This window comes from Macaca thibetana, chromosome 4 (genome assembly GCF_024542745.1).
Source record: "Macaca thibetana thibetana isolate TM-01 chromosome 4, ASM2454274v1, whole genome shotgun sequence".
Lineage (NCBI taxonomy): Eukaryota > Metazoa > Chordata > Mammalia > Primates > Cercopithecidae > Macaca > Macaca thibetana.
In genome coordinates, this window is record NC_065581.1 from 132,471,718 (window position 1) to 132,488,768 (window position 17,051).

General features: G+C 39.5%; 1 pseudogene; it reads left to right on the plus strand.

Annotated features, from left to right (window-relative positions):
- Positions 1-1,294: 1,294 nt before the first annotated feature.
- Positions 1,295-1,933, plus strand: LOC126952888 (high mobility group protein B1-like; annotated as a pseudogene).
- The last annotated feature ends 15,118 nt before the right edge of the window (positions 1,934-17,051 follow it).

The window sequence follows — 17,051 nt, forward strand, 5'->3', positions numbered from 1 at the left end:
GGTAGTTGTCTGGGCCGTGTTATGTGTAGTTTGCAACATGAAGAAAGTCTTTCCCAGAAGTGACTGCCTGTGTCAAGAGCTACTGATAGGCTGAGTGACAGGAAGGCTGAGAGACTAATGGATTTAGCAACATGGAGGTCACTGGTGACTTTGACAGAAGCTGTTGTGATGGAATGAAATGATAGGAATGAAAGACTGTTTAGTATGGATGAAGAAGCAATGGGGAAAGAGAAATTGAAGGCAGCAGGTAAAGTCGCCTTTTTTGAGAAAATTGGCAAAAACTGAAAGAGAAAAAAAGAAGTTGAGAAAAAAATATTAAATAACAAGTTAAAATTGAATAGCATTTTTATTTGCTGACAGAAATGGCCCATTAGAAAGCAAAGAATTGGGCCAGGCACAATGGCTCATGCCTGTAATCCCAGCTCTTTGGGAGGCCAATGCTAGAGGATGGCTGGAGACCAGGAGTTTGAGATGAGCCTGGGCAATACAGCAAAATCCCGTTGCCACAAAAAAAAAATTAATCATTAGCTGGGTGTGTTGGCACACATCCGTCATCCCAGCTATTTGGCAGGCTGATGCAGGAAGATTGCTTGAGCCTGGGAGTTTGAGGCTGCAGTGAGCTATGATGGTATCACTGCACTCCAGCCTGGGCAACAGAGTGAGACCCTGTCTCTAAAGAAAAAGAAAAGAAAAGAAAGTAAGCAAAGAATTGATGGGATCTATTTTTGCAGAAGGAGAGTGGATGAGATCGATCTTATCCACTTCTGGTGAGGAGGCTGATATTAGAAGTGTGGGTAGTTCATTCACATCATAGTATACATGATTTGTGATTGCAGTAGCTCAGTATATTACATAATTTTTATTATTATCCTTATACTACTGATACAGAAATCAATTTCTTTGCAATTTGCTAAAAAGACTGTACCTATTTTCTCACATAAATTTAATGAATCAAAAATGAGTAATCTTATTTTTATCACTATTTATCTAAATTTATTCCATGATAAATATTTCAATGTTTACATCATGTAGCAGTGTGTGCATAAATATTGAGAGGCAAGTTGTAAATGTAAAGAGGACACAGTCTTCCCTGGGAACCTATGCCCTAGTTCTCTGCTGCATGGTGTACTATTAATTATTCAGCATTCAAGAAAGTCTTCCAGGGAGGCCGTGTCTGGCTCTCACTCTCGCCGCCATTGCAGTACGCTGAGCTCCATAGAGACAGCACCGGGGCAAGTGAAAGCTGGACTGGCACAGGGCAACTCTGTGTCTTTCTGAGGAAAAATAATGAAACATGGGCAGAAGAGATCTTAAGAAGCTGAGAGGCAAAATGTCTTCACAGCATTCTTGTGCAAACTTGTCAGGAGCAGCACAAGAAGCACAACGAAGATGCTTCGGTCAATTTCTCAGAATTATCTAAGATATGCTCAGAGAGGTGGAAGACCACGTCTGCTAAAGAGAAAGAAAAATGTGAAGATATGGCAGAGGCGGACAAGGCCTGTTATGAAAGAGAAATGACAACCTGTATCCCTCCTAAAGGGGAGACCAAAAAGAACTTCAAGGATCCCAATGCACCCAAGAGGCCTCCTTTGGCCTTTTTCTTGTTGTGTTCTGGGTATCACTAAAAAAATCAAAGGAGAACATCCATCCTGTCCTATGCATTGGTGGTGTTGTGAAGATGCTGGGAAAGCTGTGGAATGACACAGCTGCAGATGACAAGCATCCTTAGGAAAAGAAGGCTGTGAACCTGAAGGAAAAATATGAAAAGGATATTGCTGCACACCAAGCTAAAGGAAAACCTGATGCAGTGAAAGAGGGAGTTGCCAAGGCTGAGAAAGGCAAGAAAAAGAAAGAGGAGGAAGATGAAGAGGATGAGGAAGAGGAAGATTAAGAGGATGAGGATGAAGAAGAAGATGATGATGATGATGAATAAGTTGGTTCTATCACAGTTTTTTTCTTGTCTATAAAACATTCAGCCAGGCGCAGTGGCTCACACCTATAATCCCAGCACTTTGGGAGGCCAAGGCGGGCAGATCACGAGGTCAGGAGATAGAGACCATCCCAGCTAACACAGTGAAACCCCATCTCTACTAAAAATACAAAAAAATTAGCCAGGCGTGGTGGCAGACACCTGTAGTCACAGGTACTCGGGAGGCTGAGGCAGGAGAATGGTGTGAACCCAGGAGGCGGAGCTTGCAGTGAGCGGAGATTGTGCCACTGCACTCCAGCCTGGGCAACAGAGCAAGACTCCATCTTAAAAAATAATAATAATAAATTTTTTTAAAATAATAAAACATTTAACCCTCCTATACACAACTCATTTCTTTTAAAGAAAAAAACCGAAATGTAAGGCTATGTAAGATGAGTTTTTAAATTATACAGTGTCTTTTTTTGTATAATTAACACACTAACCCACTGTGTCTTTAAATAGCCTCTCCTGGTGGTATTCTCAATAGCCCCTAACCTTGCCTGGTACAGTATGGAGGTTGTAAATTGGCATGAAATTTAAAGCAGGTTCTTGTTGGTGCAGAGCACAAATTAGTTATATGTGGGGATGGTAGTTTTTTACATTTTCAGTTGTCTCTGATGCAGCTTATGCAAAATAATTGTTCTGTTAACTGAATACCACTTTAATTGCAAAAAAAGTCGCAGCTCTTTTGTTGTCATTCTGAATACTTACAAGTATACATAATTTTTTAAATTAAAACGAAACAAAGAGACCCTTCCACTTTGCCTTCTGTCTGATTCATCTCCTACCTCACTGACCATTCCTCCTCCTGTCTCCAGTCCATTACTCCTTTCCATGATCCCATCCTTAGCTCCCTGTATCTTCTCCTTTTCAATTTATCTCCTTAGAAAATTTACGTGGTTGTACAGTTCAAGTACCTCTTCCACGTGTTTCTTCTCCATTTTACTTCTTGACCCTCTTAGGTGACAGATAGTCGAGATTTAAAGATTCTGGAATTATCTCAAAGCAACATATCTAAAACCAAACAAATCATCTCTTGGTCTTGCCATTTGTGACACGGTTCTGCTGGTTCACTGGGCTTGCATCTTCTAGTTAGGGTTGTTTTCTCCCATTCTTCTATTTCCTCAAATGCAAACAGACAGAATGGAATGCTCTGATTCTTTTTAATACAATTGCTTTACCTCTCTTATCCTGCCCTCTTTATTGCCACAGCTACTGATCTAGGATACCACTTCTCACCTCACATGGCATCGATTGAGCTGACTTCTAAATGAGTTCCTGCTTTCAATCTCTCCCAGACCCAAGCCATTCTTGCACAACCAAATGCCTGGATAATATAACTAAAACATATTCCATCACGTGATTTCTCTATTTAGCAAGACTTAAAGCAAAGTGCAAACCTTTAGCAGGACATTCAAATCCCACCACCATGTGGGAGTTTACCAGTTGATCCTTACTTGTTCCATTGTATTTATCTTTCTCCATTCTACTCTATGGGCAGTTTACTAAAGCTAAGCTCTTCACTTTCCTTAATAAACATAATATGTTCTTTCCTATTCCTGTTTTCCTTTAGCATCTCCCTCCCTTGGAACTATCCATATCTAGCATCTTCTTCATGACCAAAATTCACACACAAACCCCATAAGCTTGTCCTATAATTACCTGTCTCACACCCTGACTCCCCTCAGCAGGTTAACAGCTTAAACTTGGGGAACCAAGCCTTGAGCAACCAAACAAATTTAAGACACAAGGATTTGTCAATGACAGAAGTTACAACAGAGGCAAAGCTATGGGAAAAAACCTGAGGTTTTGGATCTGCATTCATACTCTCTCTAGATTTCAAACAGACATGCAAACAAGCTTCAGAATTATTAATACTTTAAAAGATGTTGTATATATTAATTATAGCCAATAAGAGTTATCTAGTTTGATATTTCACACCTTACAGAAAATAAAGTCGATAATTACAAAGGGCACAGATTATTTTGTTTTTAGTTTTGTTAATAAGAATCTTCCAAATTTTTTTTTAAAAATACTCATTTTGAAAGCACAAGAGTTCTATTTAGCACTTTGTAAATATAGATAATAATCTCATTTTTTAATTGGAAAACAAATCTTATAGCTTTATAAAGCAAAGACTTCAGGATCATATTCTCTAGTTTTCAAGGGTGTATATTTATCAATTAATAATGAATCTATTCACTCAGCACCTTATCCTTGTGTACAACATTATGAAATTGATGGTAAAGTTCAATTTGTCATGCTATATTTTTACAACCGCAGGCCTGTGTTAACTATTCTCTGCAAAACAGAAAATGTTGTTCTAAAATTTATTGAACAATTAATATGAAGAAATAAGTACTCCCTTGAGTATTCCCTTTGTACAAAGAAGTTTAAACAAATTGCCTAGTTCATGTAGATTGTAAATTCTGGTATTCAAATCAAGTCTGTGTGTGGTTCTAGAAGCCATGGTACAAACCATTACCTCCCATTGTTATCTGCAACATGGTACTCCTTACTCATTCTGGCTAATTAAGATATAATTTTGACATACTTACCTCTTAGAAGAAATTTATCCACAAGAGGATTACAGTTAAAAAGCTATTCTTTCCTCATAGTAAATGTCATCTATACAAACGTGTGGCTTACATAAAATACACTATAGACTACAAAAAAGTTAATACATGTAGTATTTCCACATGTACACTGATTGAGGCCCTGAGATATAGATTGGGATAGTTTGATTCAATTGGGGAAAACTTTTAGTAAAAATTTATCTTTAAATCTTGAAAATTAGATGCAACATACTTGGAAGGAAGAGATGGGCTAATTAAGGACTGGGGACAGGTTGGCAGATGTGAATAACAGTGTGAAGTGAAAAAGAGAGAATTGAATACAAAGCATAGCACGGGGGTTTCGCTGACCAATGCAATGACGGATTTGAGTGAAAGAGTATGAACAGCACAGCCACATGACCATAGAGACACATCGAGTAGGGTCATGAGTCTTGCCTTTACTCAGGGGACAATTTTGAAGATGGTTTTTGAGAAATAAATTTCCCATACATATTCAACCAATTTGTAGTTATATAAGGTGTTATGGTCTAGAATTTTGGCTATTTAAACTATTGCCTAGCAGGAAATAGGGATGTCAGCATCACGTGGCAAAGTATAAGAAATGCAGAATCTGTGGCCAACACCATTGACGTACTGAATGGGAGTCGGCATTTTAACAAGATTTCAGGTTAGTTTTGAGAAGCACTGTGGCTGTGTTCCAATCTGATTTGGTTATTTCCTTATCATGTAAATTTAGACCAATCCTTTCATCTCTAAGCCTAAATTGCATATCTCCAAAGTTGGGAGAAAACTCTGCCATGCTGATTCAGGGGATTTGTAGAAGGATCAAATGAAACAAACCATGTGAAAGCACTTTGAAAGCTATAAAGCATCATTAGACATCTCCCCTGAAATGGCCATCTGCATCCAGGAGAAATTCAGCTGTCTCCACTGTCCCTGTACACAAAGGAACGCTCAGGGAAGCATCTCACTTAGTAAAACAAATATCTAGGTTTATTACAGAGTCCGGGAGCTGGATTATCCCAGGAGATTCACAGGGTGATGCCTGACCCAGCTGCTCTCCAAACTAAACCCATCACAGGAGCACACCTGTCCCCACTCTGCGATGTTCCTGTTGACTCCCTCACACTCTATCAGTGGAGGATGGCAGGGAAGCTGAGGAAATAGGACGAACTGGGAGCTGGGATTCCATGAGGGCTAACATGTCAAGTAAAAGGTTACAGGCTCTAGATGCTCTCCAACAGTGACAGCAAAGTGTCCCATAGCAGATTTCTCAACCCCAGTGATAACTGTCACCTTGGAACTTTCTAGCCCAGGAAACTACCCTATAAATAAAGTTTCCAAGTTATTAAAAGTTAACATATCACTTTCGCAAAATTTGTGTTTTACAGGATCCTGCCCCTAAAGATGTTTAAGGAAAAGGGTTCTGAGGTCAGGTGAGTTCAACAGAATCCTATTTAACTTTGCCTAATCACGAGTTTTCCAAACATTTATTTGACTGCGGAACATTCTCCTGTAGTCTTGTTTATTAATAGACTGCAGTTTAAGCAGCAGTCCCACTAAGAATACATTTTGGAAATCACTGTCTTTTATGGTTACGAGATCTAATGTAATCTCAGTAAACACAGTAGAGCATAGCATAGCATGTGTTTGTGGAAGCCTACTGTTCTGGGCCTGAAACTTCTTGTCCACAGAAACTGTTTTTTACTGTTCAACACTTAGTGCAGTGCAAGGCACTTAGCCATCTCTCAGTAAAGTTTGTTACATTTTTAAATATCAAATAGAATTTATTTATTTTTTCCGTGAGAAAAGACTTCTTTACACCAACAGGACAAAGAGAGTCCTTAAAGGGGTTTTGTGTGGTGGATATACATATATATATATGTATATATATATGCACACACACACATATATATGTGTGTATATATATTCCTTTATTGTTTTTTTTTCTTTTTTCCTTTTTATTTTTGATACACGGTCTCACTCTGTCACCCAGGCTGGCTGCAGAGCAGTGGTTCTATCTTGGCTCACTGTAGCCTTGGCCTCCCTAGGCTCAAGTGATCCTCCTACCTCAAGCTCTCGAATAGCTGGACTACATGCACATGTCACCACACCTGGCTAATTTTTTTGTATTTTTGTAAATATGGCGTCTCATCACGTTGCCCAGGCTGGCCTCGAACTCCTGGGCTCAAGCAATCCTCCCATCTCAGCCTTCCAAAATGGATCTATATATTCAAATAACTTATTTGAGCTGATTATCTGCTACCACAAGTAATAAATAGGAAAAGGCAACCCTAAAAAATTATGCATAATAATACTGTCAACTTGGTCTTCTCCTGTATCACAGTTTCTAAACATTTGGAAAATATCATGTTTCACTATGTCTAAAGAACCAGAAATTACCTTTTTTATTTTTTTAAAGACAAGAGCCAGTGTTGTTCTCTATAAAACAGTGTAGGAGTTGAATTTTGAACAGAACAGTCTACAGGGACTTGGACTCAGTATTCAAAGTTTATAGTCCTTAGTTATCAAACTGCTGGTAAAGTAGAAAAATACATCCAGGGGGGCTCGATTGTTCTAAATCATGGCTGTTTGGCACCATGTCCTTGGCCCCTACACTATGTCCTGAGAGGCATTTCGAATCTGCAAAGCTACCAGAAAACAGGAAGTGGGGGTGAGTGGGGAGGAGAAATGCGCCTTCTAAACTGAAAAAGGAAACATGGATGCTGACGTTAACAAAGTTTCTTCAAGGAGAGAGCCCTAGGTAAGCAAGCGTAACTTTGAAGTGACCCACAAACATCTCCCTTGAAAGAACGTTCTCCGTCTCACCCAGATTGTATTTCCCATAACGGGAAATAAAAGCCCTTTGGGTTCTGCTAGAGTGAATGATTTTCCACAGTCACAAGACCGAGTGTCTAAATATTCCTAGCAAGCTCATGTATTTATTGAATCCTGCTTTTCAAGCTTTTTTCAAACCTTGATCTTAGAAGAATGAGAGAAATATAACCTGGAAGTAAAAGTCCAGGTTTTCTTGGGCTCAGGAAGGGATTTAACATAAATTGCTCTATTAGTAAAATGTCCTTTGTTACAGCCCCAAGGAAAAAAGAAGTCACCATGGACAAAGGGTTTTCTAAAATGCTGTTCCAAGAATCCTACTGGTGTCTCACTGAATCTCAAGGACTGCTATTCCATTGTAACGCCCCACTCCCGTTTGTTTAACTTTCTGCTATATTATTTTAAAATGTTCCCATGATGCTACGAATAAGTAAACAATATTATCTCAAGTCTCCAATTCAGATTTAGTCTTTTCTTATTACCTTTACATATGACATCAGACTTTATACACTGTATTTAGGAAAGCATTTATATAGAGATATATACATACACTTTTACATAAAATCTTTCAAACAATGGTGATGAGCACTAGCTTTGGATTTATAGATATAGCTATTATTACTGTATTATTCATTTAAGACAAATACCAACTAATGAGAAAAAAATCCAAAAGAGCCTCCATAACACAGGCATTAAGAGCATTCAGATCTGGGAAAGATAGTTAATCTCTTGAAACTCACAAAGTGGAGATAATATCAGAGCCGACAGCACAGAGAAGTGTAAGAATTACAAGAGGATGTATTTAAAATACTTGGCCTGCTGGGCTTGGTGGCTCACGCCTATAATCCCAACACTTTGGGAGGCCGAGGAGGGTGGATCACTTGAGGTCAGGAGTTCGAAACCAGTCTGCCCAACATGTTGAAACCCCGCCTCTACTAAAAGTACAAAAAATTAGCCAGGCATGATGGTGCGTGCCTGTAATTCCAGCTACTCTGGAGGCTGAGGTGGGAGGACTGCTTGAGTCCTGGAGGCAAAGGTTACAGTGAGCCAAGATCGTGCGACACTGCACTCCAGACTGGGTGACAGAGCGAGACTCCATCTCTACAATAAAATAAAATAAAATACTTAGCCTTATAAATGCTAGCTACTATTATCTATGTCGCTGTTGTTTTTAAACCTTTATTATTATTAAAGCCCTTAAAATTGAAATGATTTTTAGTGTACCTCTTAAGATTGCTATTCAATAGACATTTTACCAGTGCCAAATATGAGGAAGCAATGGAACAAAGCTAATGTCACAGCCTAAATTAGAAGTACGAACAAGGTTTTCTGAGTTCTCAGCCTATTCCTTTCTAATCTGTTCTTAGAACTTAGCCAACACTGAAAAGCCAGCACTTCTGAATGAAGGTAAAGGAATCTACCAAAAAGTAGGTTACACCAGTTTCCTAGGAACCAAAGTTACGTGAGCCGTTCATATATGAATTGGATTCATCTAATTCATTCAGTTTGAATTTGAGTATTTACATTAAAATTTATGAAAAATACAAAAGCATTATATATATTGCAAACTTATATTCACCATATGTTGTTGTTAATGCTCAAGCAGGAGCAAAAGAAAAAGAAAAAAAGTACAAAGGAAAAATGTGTATATTTCCCCCATAAGTAATTTTTGCTTCATTCTGCTTTGTGCTTGAAAAATCATATGAAAATATCAACAATATTCCTATTTTAAAATCCTCTCATTTTGTTTTGTTGTTGTATAGCATTTATAGATTCTGGAGGCTGGGCGCAGTGGCTCACACCTATAATCCCAGCACTTTGGGAGGCTGAGGCCAGTGGATCACCTGAGGTCAGGCCAGGAGTTCAAGACCAGCCTGGCCAACATGGTGAAACCTCGTCTCTACTAAAAATACAAAAATATTATCTGGGTGTAGTGGTGGGCACCTGTGATCCCAACTACTCGGGAGGCTGAGACAGAAGAATTGCTTGAATCCAGGAGTTAGAGGTTGCAGTGAGCGGAGATTGTGCCATAGCACTCCAGCCTGGGTGACAAGAGTGAAACTCCATCTCAAAAAAAACAAAAACAAAAACACAAATAACTTTCTGAGAGACTTTCACTTTCGTATTTTATATTTGATGGATTTTCCCCAAGATTTTAGACCAAATATCAAACCTTCCATATAGTACACAAACCTGGCACATAATGGGTTCTCAAGATACATATTTGTTAAATTAAAGAATAGCAATTTATTGTGAAAGTGCCTATGCCTACACACAATAGGCCCTTAATAATAAATGATTTTTGAATCTGAATGTTATTCTTTGTCTACCAAAATGACAACAGAAGGATGATAACATGGTTGACCATCGGTCAAGTGGAAAACCTTCTAGACTCCATCTACTTATCTGCTGTAATGGTAAGGTTCCTGAGTTCTGTAGGCAGCTCTTGAAGGGCAAATCAGATGAAGTGGGCCTAACAGTGTTTCTTTGGTGTGGGATGGTCCATAAAGACTTCCTTGAAACTTCACTTTGAAATACGCTGCCCCACCATCCTCATGATAACTTTGTATTGATCAGTCTTTGAGCCATAGGCTGAAGTACAGTATAAAGGGTGATATTTCTTACCCCCATTACATATGACTTAATATCTTTTGTCTAGAGACAAAAGTTATATCAGATATATTTAGAGAAAATGTATGCAATGAGAGTGATTAATGTATCATGACTTACAGATATCATGCCTAATACGTTTATTAGCTATCTTTACATATTTTTGAAAGTTCTAATGTTGGAATGAACAACAAATTGACCAAGAGCTAAACACTAATGTGAAAATTGAGGAGTGCTGGAGATAGCCAGAGGGCAGGGGATTGTGAAAGACTAAAGAAAAGATGGATGAGAAATATGAATACAAAGAAGTTATTAGAGAAGTGAGATCAAACCCAGAAGAGAGGATGGCAAAAGTCAGAGGAATACCTAACTAAGAAATCAGAGTATCAGAAGGCTTCAGTTACGCTGAACTGGAGAGTTAACCTTGTTCCCTACAAACTATGCCTGTCTATACCGGGCTGAAACTATCCTAAATTGGTAGGTATAGTGGGCCTTGATTACAGCAAAACTCTTAATCAAGTCTTTAAAGATAAATTTGTAAATGAAATAAATATCACAAAGCATAATCTTTTTCTAAGACTTATCCTATTGCCTTATCTATGTATAGCAGACACTTATATGGAAAGAATGAGGACTGTGATCTGGGGAATACCACATTAAATGAATTCATAGCTGACTGATAGCATATTTATTAATCACTGCTTTACTATCATCTCTATTGAGAGTTATTGGAAGACAGAGATCATGTAATATTATCTTTGCAACCCTGGTCTGAGCAAAGGGCCTAAATACCCAATAAATATCTGCCAATCAACTGAACCTGGAGGGAGATAACTACCAGCTTATCTCAGAACACAGATGTTCAACTTTTTCATCTGGAATACCTAAGAGGTTTTAAGCAAATTAAATGTGTGGATAACACAAAAGCTTAAAGGATAAGGTGCTTTAAATACTTGATTGATCAAGAGGCCACCACTACTCATCTTAAATACAGCAGTTAACGGGAACTATAGCAGCAATAGTAATTGAGCATTTATATGAAGTCAGCAACATTAGTAACAACTAGATGCAAAGGTAAATTGAGGGAAAACCATGTTGCCTGCCCTCAAATGAGATTATTTCATTTTTTTCCTCTGAATGCCATTTAAATAAGTAATAAAAATTTAAAATGTAGTGTAAGTCCTTGGAAATATATAATATATGTAATTAACTCTGATTTAAATTTCAGATGAATTTGATCAAACATTGAGAAAAGGTTTGAAACGTTAATAAAAACAGGAGCATGAAACTTTAATTTTTTTTAAATTAAACTGCTCCTTTTTAGGAGCAGTTTCATGGAAACTCCTAAAAAGGAGCAGTTTCATGGAAGTGCCCAAAAATAATTTTGCAAAATGTAGTATTTTTTGAGTGGGCACCAGACGAAAGTGTTGAGTGACCATCTAATAAGAAAAACTGATTGTTCCCCAGTGTTGTTAGAAAAAAAAATTATAGCATTAATAGGTTTTGAAATAGGCCCTTGCCTGGACTAAAATTTGGCCCAAATAGGATACAGGGTCCTTCTGGCACACTTTGAGCTTGGGATAGAGCCATAGAAACGGAGAGACACTACCTTACATTTGGAAGCAGTTCTACTTTCTTAGCGAGACGATCACAGGAAACTTCTGTACCTGGAGGGCAGTGGAGATCAAGATGTGGGAGCCTGGGTTTCTGACTGACCTTTCACCAAAGGGTACCCATTTCACAGTGGTAAAGATGATGGTCTTAGCTTCCCCTTTCTTTGATTTCAAAGGTTTATTTCCCGCCATCTCCCACAAAATAAAAAGACCAATTCAGAGGTAAATTTCTGTATTAGAAATGGAAACTTCTGACATAAGCAGAAATGTGCAGAGAGTCATATTTCTGACTATGTAATTTTACCCTCTGTTTTCAGGAAGAAATTTAGAATTTTCTTCTCCAAACTCATAATTTTTCTAGTATATTGTCATCTCAAAGTGACAGCAACTTGAAGGAATAAAAATTTGAGGGAAGGAAAATTAAAACATCACTTTCAAAGAAAACAGATTGCCATGGAGTAGTTCTGAGGAGTTCAGAAAAGCGGTCCAATGACTAGCATGTTGCCAGATCATTTGCCAAAATGTTGACATGAGAGTTCCCTGAAAACTCTGTCTTACGTTTCCAAAAATTTCAGTGAGGAAATTGCTAAAAGAATAAACAATCAGTTCAATTGCATACAGGGAAGAATAAGGTCTACATCCAACATGCATATTCTCTGTTTATAGCTGGGAATAATTTAAATTACTTTCCTAGCATTCCTTTTCTCTTTTCAAGTATAAACTAACTCAAAAATTCAGTAAAAATTGATGATCTAGCAATGTTTCTCTGGCTGCCATACAGTATGGGCAATGAGTTCTAGACTCCAATTTATTGGTTTGTCAGAAAGTTTGGTTATTTTCATCAATTTAGCTTTACATTTAACATTCCTCTGCTTAATTGAAACCATGCGGACATATTTGGTTAGCATGACATTCCTACAAAACTAAAAAGGGCACTTTGTCTCAAATTCTGCACAGTTTACCAGTAAGTTATATTTTTCTTGCAGTAACAATTAAACACACACTTCGCACTTTATAGCAAGTCCTTTCTAATCCCTATTATCAATGGGTACAACTCAGGTTTGACAAATATCCAGTCAGCTTGGTGGGGGAAAGCTCATTATCCATAATTTTGTTTCAATAATTGAATAAATGGTCTTCCGGGGACTGATCCCAGGGTTTTAAAACATGAACTTTGGAAAATTATGACCATTTTAGGAGCTCACTTAACCTCCTTTCTCTATTTCTTGTCCTCCCGGGATCCTGCTCTAAGTGCTGGCAAAAGGTTGAGATCTGAGGGGTAAACTAGTAAGTGCTACAATTGATTACTGCCTGTTCTTCTTCTTTCTTTTTCAATCCCATTGTGGAAAATGACTCTGGATGGGTTTATGAAGTGAGTTTAGTGAGAAACAGGTTTCTAGGATTTGTACTTTCTCTGCTTTGGCAAAGTAACTCCAAATAAGCCCAAGATGCACAGCAGGATAGCTTGTAGAGCTAACATACAATATTTTGAGATTGACTGACACTTAAAAAAATGTTCAATCTCCTTTTCCTGTTAAAAACTAATGCAAAGAATAAGGTGGAAACACGAGAGGAGGTATGATCAAAAGGATGAATAAAAAGGACCCCTCAGAGACAATGACAAGCTGAGTCAAATTACAATCACTCCACACTATCCACAGAAGTTGGAATTGGCCTCTGGTATCTACCGTAGGCCCCTGCCAGAGACACAGCCCTCATTCTGTAGCAGATATGAACTGAGTGCTTACTCCATACTACTCCCCTAGACACTACTGCTACACATTTGTAGCCACAGGGAGATGAATTAGACAGATAGGGCCTTGCTTTCCTCTACTAACATTTGAGTTACCCACCTGCTTCCTCTGCATTGTTGGGTGAGAATGTGACCAAGTACTGAAACCAGAGCACAGTCACTGTGACCATCATGTCCGAGGCTGAAGCAGGGAGGTCACACACCAGCCATGAAGGAAGACAGTTGGCCTGAGTGGCTGACCAGGTCCAGAGAGGGCCAGACGTCAGTAAGGAGGGAAAGAGTCAGGAAAAGTGCCAAGGGCAATAGTAAGGATTCGTGACAGGCCACCAAGCTAGCAGTTCTCACCAGGGAGCTCACAGGCTGCCTCCTGCCCCTGGCTTGTTTGCCCTCATCCCTTTGCACAAAACCAGAGATCTTCCAGCGCGTAAGTTTGATCCTGCCACCCCATTCGTAAAACACATTAAGTGAGTTCTCATTCATTACACTGAAGGTAAAATAAAAACCTACTGTTTACAATACCTTTGTAATTGGGTCTTTTGCTGCCATCCACCCTTGACTTAATACTCCAACCATTCTGAATGTTTCTACCATAACTTATGTGCCTTTGCCCATGCTGTTCCCTTTGAAAAGAATAATCCCCTACTCCATCCTGCTCTCCTCACCTCCTTGCCTAAAGCTGTTATAATTCCAGGTCTTGGCTAAATGTTACTTCTTCCAGATAACCTCTTCTGTCCCTCTAAATCAGTGCTTCTAGGAGAGCAGTCTTGCAATCAATGCATGTTTAAAATACTTCTGGGCCAACTCCAGATTAACTGAATCATAATCTCTGGGACTGGGACCCAAGAATTGCACTTTTAGCAAGCATTCCATTCATACTGAGGCACATGTAATGTTTCAGGACCATTGACTTAAACTTTGAGATGATATAAAAAATATTAAACAACCCATACAGTACAGTCACCAACCAATCAAAATGGACACAGTGACCAATCAGGACAGATGCCATAACCAATCAAAATGGACTCTGGCTGTTGATCTCCAATATGTACTAGTATGCACAAACAATAGTCAGCTGCTCCTATGCCATGTTTCATTCCACCCTACCCTTTCTCTGAGCCAGAATATACTGGCTGATTTTTATTTAGCACTTCTTTCCTGCATCACACCAATTAACTTTCAAGATAATCCTGCTATTATTATTTTGATTTTACAGAGGGCAAAACTGGCACAGAGGTGTTAAGTAACTTGCCCAAGGTCACACAGGCAGTGTGTGCATTAGAGTTCAAATGCAGCCTGGCTCCGGAACCCTATCCTACACTACACCTAGCATGGTATGTCTGAGGCTGCATTTCAATTTCCAGTCCAGATGTTTGACCTCTCCAGTTCACTGTGATCTTCCTGGGGGTAAAACCTAGGACTTAATAGGTGGTCAGTAAATATTTGGAGAGTGAATGAGATCAACTAATCCAGTGTAGGATCAAGAGGAGTAGAGGAGTAGGAGGCTGACTGACTTCTTGGACTATCTCCTAGAGTTCTGAAGCCATCTTTTATTTTTATTTATTTATTTTTTTGAGACAGAGTCTCACACTGTCGTGCAGGCTGGAGTGCAGTAGCACGATCTTGGCTCACTGCAAGTTCCACCTCCCAGGTTTACACCATTCTCCTACCTCAGCCTCCCAAGTAGCTGGGACAACAGGGGCCCACTGCCACTCCCAGCTAATTTTTTTTTTTTTTTTGTATTTTTAGTAGAGACGGGGTTTCACCTTGTTGGCCAGGATGGTCTTGATCTCCTGACCTCGGTCTCCTTGGTCTCCCAAAGTGCTGGGATTACAGGCGTGAGCCACCGCACCCGGTGATTAAGCTATCTTTTAAAGGACTTCAAGGAAAAGGAGCTTGGGATGTTGCAGGAATGAAGATATAGGAACTATCTGAGGCCACTGAAATCCATGAACCTAAAAAGCACAAGCTGTAGAATTTGCTTTCCTGCCCCAAACATTTTTATCCAGAGTGATAAAAATGAAACTGACATACATACCATTGGCCAGTAAAACCATGCCAGAAAGGTTACAATCAACAGAGAGGCACCAGGCCTCAAAGGTCCATGGAATTAATTTCTTGGAAAAACCTCTCCAGAATGCCTGTTGGGGAGCCAGATAGAGCCCACAGCCTCAGTATCAACACCAGCTGCATCATGCAGATCCATTGCACAAAATCAAACACTCGACATCTTTCTCCAAAATATAAAGTCAGTTACTTCTCTCGGGTTGGAGCACTGTGGTTGTCACTTACACAGCCTTATCCTTCTGAAAGGTGGCCCCATCATGAACTTTCTGTAACTGCTGCAACACAGCACTCCCTCCTTCTGGCCTTCTTACCTTCACGAGGCCTATGTCAACCTCCCCTGCATTTCTCCCCAAAGTCTCCCCAACTCCAGTTTTACTACTTTCCAGGCAAAACTGCATTTCTGCTAGACAAACAATCTTCCTAAAACCCTCTAGAAGGGAGGCAACACTTTACTTCTACCCTCCTAGGGCTTCTGGTGGCTTCTGGTGGGCCCTGAGAATTAAGTCAACATAAGACAGATTAACAGGAGAAAAGCATACAGGAAAATGAAGATCCAAAGAGGTGGCACAGCCTAAGTGCTTGTATACTAGGTTGGACACTGAGAGGCAGTTGTAGAAAAGTCACTAAAATATATGGAATGTCTTTGTCCATTTGCAATGCTATAAAGAAATACCTGTGGCTGGGTAATTTATAAAGGAGATGTATTTAGCTCACTGCTACGCAAGAGGCATAACACCAGTATTTGTTTCTGGTGAGGGCTTCGGGCTGCTTCCTCTCATGGTGGAGGGTTAAGGGGAGCCCACGTGAGCAGAGAAGAGATCCCAGGATGAAAGAGCAGAAACAAGAGTGAGAGACAGACAGAGAGGAGGAGGACGTGCTAGGCTTTTTCAACAACCAGTTCTCCCTGGAACTAGTAGAGTGAGAACTGACCGACTCCCCCACTGCCATCCTCCTACCCAGGGACAGCATTGATCTGTTCATGAGGGATCCACCTCCATGACCTTGAACACCTCCCATTAGACCCCACCTCCAACACTGGAAATCAAGTTTCTACATGAAATTTGGAGGCTTGTGTATCCAAACTAGAGCATGAGAGGACCAAAGAAAGATAAGAATCGCTTTAACAAGATCTGTGTATGCAGAATTCTCTCAGTCTTGACTCCCTATCTCTGGTGATAAGAATGTTTCTTACCTCCAGAATGAGCATCTTTCACATGAGGGATTTATCACCTACTTTTAGGAAGAAAAGGGGAAGTCAGTGTGCCCTTCTTGCACCTTCTGTTATTCAAGTGCCTTTAGTTCAAAATCATCCTTATGCCAAGTTGCATATTTGGGAGTGGCATATTCTGCTACCCTTCACCTCCTTTCATCAACATGCTATACTTTATACATCAGTCCTAAAGTCAATAGTTCACCATTACCCTCAGTGTAAAGCTTATACTCCTCACACTGACTTTCAAAGTTCTTATATTATTTCTGCCTTCCACCAAACACATCTGTTCAAAGCTGCCCCTGAGACTTCTCAATGTAAGCCAAAGTCCCTCACCCTCTCCCTAATGTCACTTCTATGACATCAGGGAACACAAAAGCATCTCTCTGAGCACCTATTTCCTCTCCCTGAAGAAGGTCCA